This window comes from Primulina eburnea, chromosome 1 (genome assembly GCF_022965805.1).
Source record: "Primulina eburnea isolate SZY01 chromosome 1, ASM2296580v1, whole genome shotgun sequence".
Taxonomy (NCBI): domain Eukaryota; kingdom Viridiplantae; phylum Streptophyta; class Magnoliopsida; order Lamiales; family Gesneriaceae; genus Primulina; species Primulina eburnea.
Genome location: NC_133101.1, coordinates 54,898,971 through 54,908,624, shown reverse-complemented (window position 1 = coordinate 54,908,624; position 9,654 = coordinate 54,898,971). Strand labels below are relative to the sequence as shown.

Here is a 9,654-nt window from a genome sequence, read left to right as displayed (position 1 = left end):
GCGCGAGTCATTCGCTAGGGCGGTCAAAAATGACCGCCCCAGCGAATCCATCGATGTGAACGAGAATATTTTGCGCGAAGCTCTCGCTAGGGCGGTCGAAAGTGACCGCCCCAGCGAGACCAAAGACACGGCCAGGAATTTTAATTCGAGAATCACTCGCCCCAGCGGACAATCCTGACCGCCCTAGCGAGCGACGCAATCCGGGAAGATTTGTTTCCAAGTTTTGTGGACTCTATCTTAGACCATAACCTAATACACGAGAGAGGCGCCGATTTTGAGACTATTCTGATATTTTCCATCACTTTTCTTGGGAGGAAGGCTAGGAGCAAGAGAGACTTTCGAAGAACTCGAGAATTCCAAGCGTCGCAGCCGTCATCCATCGTCAACCTTAGTATTTTAATTATTCAGTTTTTATTTCTTGCATAGATTGTTGATTTTTATTATGAATTTTGTTGGCTAAACTCTATATTTGTTGGGATTTGAGGGGATCCTACCCCGTACTCGTTGTTTAACATTATTTATCGACGTTTTTATGAGTGATTTGTTTATGCTTTTGTGCTTTCTCATTTCAATTGAAGTCTAGCTAACTTCCTTTGATTATTTCATGTTGTTAATGATTTCGATAGAATAATTGACAATAGGATCGAATAGCATAGACCACGGATTTACAATTTTAGTAGATATACGGAATTGGGTACGTGTCGATAGTGATAATTCACCCGGATGAAAGCTAGCGGATTCCATAGAACGTAATGCAATCGTGAACTGTTAAATAATTGAGGATACTTGATTACTGCATGTTTATGATTAGTATTAATATAGCTCGACAGAGTATATTAATTAGTCTAGGGAATTCCGTCGAATGCACGAGTAAAAGTCGAGTATAATTATTTGAACACGAGCGGTAGGTGAACTGATAATTCCCAACAAATTCGCTTCTCATTTGATTTACATCCAATTTAATCATTGATTTCTTGATTATTTGTTCTTGCATTTTAATCATTTTAGTTATTAAATTCACTTTAGTTTAATCACCAACTCAATCTATCGTTGCTAAAAAAATTGAAGTGAAAATAAGAATAGTGTAACGCAGTCCTTGTGGATCGATACTCGTATTCACTTACGTTTATTATAACTTGACTATCGTGCACTTGCGATATTTTAAATCGAGCTTTCATTTATAAAACAAATTTTGGAACTATTCACTGTGCAAGTTTTGCTCGATCATAGGACATCCCGAAAACTCAAACAACAATTTATATCAAAATATACTCCAACTAGAGTCATTAAATCAAAAACCGAAGTTAAACAACCTATAGCCGCACTGGCCAGGACTAAGCAGAAATTAAAACATACCAATTACTCACCAGATCAAAAGAATCTCAGAGTCGACTCAAAACATCACAAAAACAACCAATTATTACTACAGATACACGGGGCATCTCCCCGGCAAATAAACTACAATACAAGGCTGAAACAAACTCAAGACATACATATAGTCTAACTGGGAGACTACACTGAACAAAACCAAGCAATCCAACCTCAATCCCGAGCTCCACTGCTGGAACATCGGCCTGATGCTGCAAAACGACTCGGGAGATCTATCATGGCGCCCAATAGCAACCACAACAGCCCCCCCAGTAAACAACTGAGGTTAGGATTCTGGTATGAACAGTTCAACAATAACAACAACAACATAAATCATGCATAATCATATAATAAAATGTAATATGCAATGCATGAAAAGCTCAACTAATAATCGGGATAACAGGAGCCAACAAACGGTACGATAACAACTGGAATAATGCTCGAGCAACAACACAGGGGAGCTATATCGTCATGCAGCTAAACCGCCCTGCCAAGTATGCGAGGTATGCCAAGCTGTGCTGAATAACACCCCTGACTCGGCCTCCATACAGCTGATACGATATAATAGGATGACACAACCAAAACGAACTAAATGACACAATCCCAGCGCTCACCTCAAAAGGCTGCACTAACCACGGGATTGTTCAATCTCATCTACGGTCTCATGTGTATAGGCCTATCAGCCACACAATGATCCTGAGATAAACAACAGTGCCAGATAACAACGGATATCGACAATGGCTAACAAGAACGATGTGGCACAACATAAATGTCATAATAGTATGCCCTATGCTAAATGCCAATAATATGTCACAATAATAAACATATATCACAACAAAAGCATTTAACAATTTACAACAGTCAACAAATCATAAACACGATCCATGTAACACAGAATGACAATTAAGCATAATTTATGTTTTACCGTCGTATGTTACCGAACTGTAACATACCTAAACCGACTCTAAAATCACAACAAGCTCAACTTTAATCTCCTCGACCTAACAATGATAAAAATATGTCGAATAATTCACAATTCGCCAATAAAACTAAATTAATCCAACTTATTGATTTTTAATTATCAAAACTTAATTCCTAAATCAATTTCAACAATTCTGAAATTTCAACTAAATAACTGTAATTCTCCAAAATAATCACACGATTAACTCGATACTAATTCACAAACTCTTTGATTTATACCTGAAAGCTCTCGGTCGAACCTACAATATAAACCCAATATATACGTTAATATAATGCATTAAAACCGACAAAGCGAAATTAAATCGAAGCGAGTAAAATTACACTTCGGGGCAGCCTACTTATGCACCGAAAAATCTGGAATTGAATCCAAAATTACCAAGATCGAAGTATAAACTAGTCGTTAGCAGTCCAATGTTGCTACTCGCCGAAAAAAACGCCGGAAAATACTATTCATGACCAAAAACCGAACTGAAAACTAGCTGGAAAACGCAGGAACAGCAAGGTAAGATTTAAGCTTCAAATCCTTGCTCAATATACTCCAAAGAACCAAGAAAAACCAAACAATAGCTCACCTAAAAATCGAACAAGAAACTCGAACAGGAGCAGTCCCAAATAGGGTTCGATTGGGGCTGAAACGAGCATCAAAAGTGCCGATTCATGGTTCAAAACGAAGCTACTGAAGTAAGGAAGAAAACCCCTCAAACCGTTTGAGATTTCGACGCCGGACGGAGGAGATATCGCAACTTTCCCGCAGCTGCTCAAAGGGTTGCGAAAATTGGTTTCTTTCTTTCTTTCCTTTCTCTCGTTTCTTTTCCTCTAATTGGGTAAGTTGTGTGTATGTATATGTATTTTTGTATATATATCTTGTGTATTTGGTTACTAAAATAGTAACTCAAGCCCATTTATCTCGGTTTGTATTTATTTTGCCCTCGTGTGTTATTTAAACTCTATATGTATTTTATATCGTTAAATTTTTCGATATTATAAAATACATATTTTTAACACACTACTTGAATTTATTTGGCATAATTCATTATTTTAATTTACAACTCAATAATTATTCTAATTATATCAAAATTACCGGATAATTAATTACAGGGCCTCACACTGTGACATTTGATCAGTTCAAGTCCCAAGTGCTCAAAGACATAAACTATATTGGCAAACACTTCCAGTTGTTAAGCGCTGATAAAAAATCTATAGAAAAAAAGATGCAAAGATGAACATGGAAAAAATCATATGAATGAGCGGCTTGATTAATTACAGTCCATCCTTGGCAGCTAGTTGCAAGAAACTCTGGATATATGCGGCATGGTGATACAAAAAAAAGATTACAAAAAACTAGAAGACCAGAAGAGAGAGGCCGAAAAAGCTGAACATAAAGAAGCCAAGAGGGTCGAAGATGAACGAAAAAAAATAAAGCATGAGGATGCTAGAACGAATAGAGGCGGTGGTAGTGGTAGCGACATAAGATAAGTGTTTCCGTATATGTGTATTAAGTTTTAAATCTTGTGTGTAATTATATAAATGTAATTTCATCCGTTCAATGAAATACAATATTGTTTTATTTGTGTTTGGATATTTTTTAAAGTACTTCATATGTATTTCCTTCTGTAGAAAATTTATATAATTAGGCTGTTGAAAATCCTTCTGTATAAGAACTCCCACAAGTCAGGCTTATCCAACTCCCATCCAGCCAAAAGTTGACATTCCATCTTTTGAACAACTATTTGGGTACTCCAACAATCCATATGTTAATCCATTCCGGAGAATGTTCCAATACCAAACGAAGGATCAAATCACGCATTTCCGCCTCTGTCTCCGTCTCCTTCTCAAATGCAACATTAGGCAGAAATGCCACTAACATCTGTGGATGATGAGGTGAAGTCATTATCACAATTTGATTTTGATAAAGTCCAGCCGAGCCCTGAAGCCATGGAAGAATTGGCTGAGCTGCAGCCTGAAGAAGAAACTATCATTAATCGTTTTGCCATTCCAGTCAATGAAGCAACAACCATAATAGACGAGGATCTCTCTTCACATATTCTGACCAATGGAGAACTGGTAATTAGGATTGCATCTCCACCTCCTAAATCATAGCTAGAACCTCTTCAAATAACTCAATGTACCTCTTCTTCCCAAATTAATAATGATTTATCTGAGCCCTGTGGCCTTACTGATTAAGATCTTTTGTCTCAACATATGTTGAATGAATCGCAAGTGCTATCAAAGTCTGTCAATGACTTGAAAATTAAGCACTTTGCTCACACTGTGACATATGATCAGTTCAAGTCCCAAGTGCTCAAAGACATAAGCTATATTGGCAAACATTTCCAGTTGTTAAGTACCGATAAAAAATCTATGAAAAAGAATGATGCAAAGATGAACATGGAAAAAATCATATGGATGAGCGGCGTGATCAATTTCAATCCATCCTTGGCAGCTAGTTGCAAGAAACTCTGGAATATATGCAGCATGGTGATACCAAAAAAAAATATAAGATTACAAAAAACTAGAAGATCAGAAGAGAGAGGCCGAAAAAGCTGAACATAAAGAAGCCAAGAGGGTCGAAGATGAACGAAGAAAAATAAAGCATGAGGATGCTAGAACGAATAGAGGCGGTGGTAGTGGTAGCGACATAAGATAAGTGTTTCCGTATTGGTGTATTAAGTTTTAAATCTTTTGTGTAATTATATAAACGTAATTTCATTCGTTCAATGAAATACAATATTGTTTTATTTGTGTTTGGATATTTTTTAAAGTATTTCATATGTATTTCCTTCTGTAGAAAATTTATATAATTAGGCTGTTGAAAATCATTCTGTAGAAGAACTCCCACAAGTCAGGTTTATCCAACTCCCATCCAGCCAAAAGTTGACATTCCTTCTTTTGAACTACTATTTGGGTACTCCAACAATCCATATGTTAATCCATTCCGGAGAATGTTTCAATACCAAACGAAGGATCAAATCACGCATCTCCGCCTCTGTCTCCATCTCCTTCTCAAATGCAACATTAGACAGAAATGCCACTAACATCTGTGGATGATGAGGTGAAGTTATTATCCCAATTTGATTTTGATAAAGTCCAACCGGGCCCTGAAGCCATGGAAGAATTGGCTGAGCTGCAGCCTGAAGAAGAAACTATTTGTTTCTAGATGTTCGAAGATTTGAATAACTCATACATCACCCCTTATTCCTTACAGAAGATTTTCAATAACAGACTTCGACAATTACAATGGTTTGCAACTGCCTATTTCAGCAAGACTTATCAATGTCGGTATCTCACAAACTTTAAAATAATATGACCAGTATCTCGCTAAATATATATTTTGGTCAATTGTTGATAAAGTGAATGGTGTTATCTGATCTCATAAGCAATTTTTAAATAAAGAAATAATAAATACACCTTAAAATAAGAGACATGGATTGTGAAAACAAATAACAGATGTAGGAAAAGTCCATCGAAACCAATTTATTTACAAGAAATTTCCAACATGAGAGGGGCGCATGGGGTCAATACAAATCACCCACAGCTTTGGCTTTTAATTGGTTGCTAATGAATAAAATACGAAGTTAGGTTAGACTTGGTCTTTGTTTAAGCAAAGTTATAAATTGTCAAATGTCAACTTATTGTGTTGGATTCATATTCTTTGATAAATTGTTATATTCACATAAAATTTTATTTTATTTTACACATAAATTACCTACTTATTACATGCGAATCAACATATAATATCACGTAAATCAACAAATACAAGATAAATCATACATGTGATCGTCACGTACTTCTGTCAGACATCGTGAAAATAATTGACATTTATGTACCTCAGTCAAACCATTACCAATAACACAATTCCTCAAAAAAAAAAACATGAAAATGCCAAATCAAACAAATCATTTGAATATTAAATATAAATTATCTTATTATCATTTAACAATCTCATAACCATTTAAATTCAACTAAAATTTTATAAAATTTGTTTCAAACAATTCTTATTTCATAAGCAGCATGACCATGGATCTACATTTAAAACAGAAATAATAATTTATACATCACAACAAAGGACTCAAATTCTTCTTTGATTTGACACTCCAACTCAAATTGTAAGCTCAGATTGTGGGGAGAGTAGGTCTCTTTTGATACTATCTCACGAATCTTTATCTGTGAGACGGGTCAACCCTACCGATATTCACAATAAGAAGTAATATTTTTTCATGGATGACCCAAATAAGAGATTTTTATCATAAAATACGATCTATGCTACAGTTTCACACAAGTTTTCGCCCCGTGAGAAAGTGAGACTTCGAAATATTCGCTCAAGTTTATGCCGATAACAAGGAGATAAATTTAACTCAATTTTATATTCAAATATAAATGATATGTCGGAAATAAAAAGAAAACAAAATCATATGTAAAAACACATACGAGGGCTCGAGATGACTCATCAACCCACATCCAAATTCACTAACTTAATTTCTCCTCTTAATTAATACTTTTTCTTTTCATTTTTTTGAATGAAGCTCACGTGTATATTGGAAGGAGTTTTATGTATTCTTGTAGTTGAAATACACGTGATAAATATATCTACTCATCATGTGGATGGCTGTCCGAGTCCACAAATTAAGAGTGAATTTAATATTTTTAAAGTTAAAATTTAATTCACTATGGTAGATAATTAACGTATTGTCCTTATATTTCTCCTATTCTAATAAAAGATTTTGTCTTCGAAATCAAAACACAACATACCTTACATACAAAATAGTCTTAAGTTCTACCACTGATAGTACATAAGAAATCAGAGCACATGGAATAATTTATGGAATTTTCGAACACGTGAGGCAATTGTGATACATTTTAGCCTCGGGTGTCAAAAATGCTAACAAACGGCTTTGAAAAGTTGATATTAATGTGAGAGAAGACTAAAGCAATTCTATGTCTTATTGGGAGACATTATGGTCTTCTGATGACTTTGTTTCTTGTGCATGATTGGTCAAAAAGATCTTCTGATATAACCGAATTAGCGTGTAGAATTGTTTCGAACTTTGTGAAGTCCAGCTCAAAGACCAAATGCACCGAGGCCTGCAGAGTTCAGTTGAACTTGAGAAAATCCGGTTTGATACTTAAATAGTCCAACTTGAACACTTCGGCTAGACATATCATCCGGTTTGAGCACTCATATAATCCAGTTTTGAGCAGTCTAGTTCAAGAAGACTACGGTTAGACTTCTTGAACTCTAATCCGGTACATGTGAACATATAGAAAAACAATTGAATACTATAATAGTTATATATTGTTTATTATCAGAAAAATCAAGGAATTATAAACCAACAATCTACATCATAATACTAAAAACTAAAGATGAATGTGCCATAACCGATAGTTGCATTGACTTTTAAATTGTTACACCGATCCTATCAGTATGACATTTTTTCCCAATCCAAAACATGAACGATAAACTTTATTATGAACAAAAAGAAATTATAAAAATCTGGCAAATAACACAAATTATCAACATACAAGCATATACACCTAAAATATATCAATAAAAAAAACAAAAACATAAATATCAAATAATCTAGTCTTCACTCAAATTTTATCCATTTTCTAAAGAATAAAAGTTAATATTTTTCTATTAAAACATTACAAATATACACCATACAAATAAAGCACAAAGAGCAACCCCACCACCATCCCACTTAATTCCTGTCGAATATGAAAATGAAGCAAGAAATTAAACATTACAAGAGTTGGCTTAAGCATGTTAACAAAATAGGCAAAAATTTGTGTGAGACGGTCTCACTGATCGTATTTTGTGAGACATATATCTTATTTGGATCATCCATGAAAAAATATTACTTTTTATGCTAAAAATATTACTTTTCAGATTGAATATCGGTAAGATTGATCCGTCTCACAGATAAAAACTCGTGAGATCGTCTCACAAGAGACCTACTCAATAAAATAACGAGATTTTGGTTTCCCATATACTTTATATTTCTTTGTTTATAAAAAAAACTTTGTCAAAAATTAATAGTATTTTAGATCTCGTATTTTAAAAATAAGTCATAAAATCCTCTGCCAATTTTTATATCATAGAGGTATAATGTGTTTGATTTTTTTTTTTAAATAGAATATATATTATTTTTTTAAATAATTTTATAATTTTTAGACTTTTCACGAGAATATTTAATTCAGTCAGCGTTTTATTTCCGACTTACAGCCCCACACGTTCTTCTTGTTAATTTAAAAATCAATTAAAAGTTCAAACGCGTGATGGCGCCAACATTCAGGAGTGATTGAAGATCCTCGGACCCCACCGGGCCCCACCACCAACACAAAAAAAAAATATTCGAAAATTTTGAATTGTCCATCCCGAGGGCATTTTGGGTAGATTATTTCTTTCAATTTAATATATCCGTAGCCAATGCAATAAATTTGGAAGCATTAAAAACTAAATTCTCTCTCACTTGTCATGCATTAATTTTTGCAATAATTAATAAAATGAAATTTCTTGTAAATGTATCACACATCCAACATGTTATTAAAAATATACACTGAATTAGTCATTTATAAAGATTAAATTAGCGACACAACTAATAAAAATTATGGGTTGAGGTCAAACCACTCTGTGTGGACCTATTACCCCATCCATATACATATGAGCTGAGGTCAAGTGAGAACCCGAAATATTCGAGTCTGGATTTGCTGTCGTAGTAACATTACACTGTAACATCTCCGATTAACAGAAATTTATAATAGAAAAAAATTTCTTTTACTAATTTTTATCATTGAAAGTGAAGCATGGTGGTTTTATTTCATTTAAATATATATATATATATATATATACAGTTTTGCAATCTTGTACACCTACCGTGCACACCTATGTGAGAATCGATGAAGTGTCACTCACCTATTGGATGTGATGAAATATAGAAAATTTGCGCATCCAATGGGTGAGTGACAGCTCACCCGTGGTCACAAAAGTGTGCAGGAATGTAAAACTGTATGTGTGTGTGTATATTTATATATATTATGAAATTTGAAAAAAGAAACTGAGTTATAGAAGCCTACACATCTTTATAGTGCAAAGGATTTAAATATTTGTGGGAAAAAAATTCAGGACCATTTTTTCTCATTAGGTATTATAAACTGAAAGTCACCATCTTGGACTAGACTTTCTGCTTCAAGCCCGATTCAGAGTTATCTGTTTACAGGCCCACAAAGGGTACGTTATGGGCCGGAAGCTATTCTAACATTAAACGGTAACCCATCCCATAAACGCGATTATAGTATAGGAAACTC

The 9,654-nt window shown here is 34.3% G+C and overlaps 1 long non-coding RNA gene across 1 annotated transcript; it reads right to left on the bottom strand.

Annotated features, from left to right (window-relative positions):
- Positions 1 to 1,335: 1,335 nt before the first annotated feature.
- Positions 1,336 to 2,574, bottom strand: LOC140812669 (uncharacterized). Its single transcript, XR_012113730.1, has 2 exons — positions 2,322 to 2,574; positions 1,336 to 2,064 (listed from the first exon to the last, which is right to left on the bottom strand). It is a non-coding gene; the product is annotated as an uncharacterized lncRNA (long non-coding RNA).
- Positions 2,575 to 9,654: the final 7,080 nt, after the last annotated feature.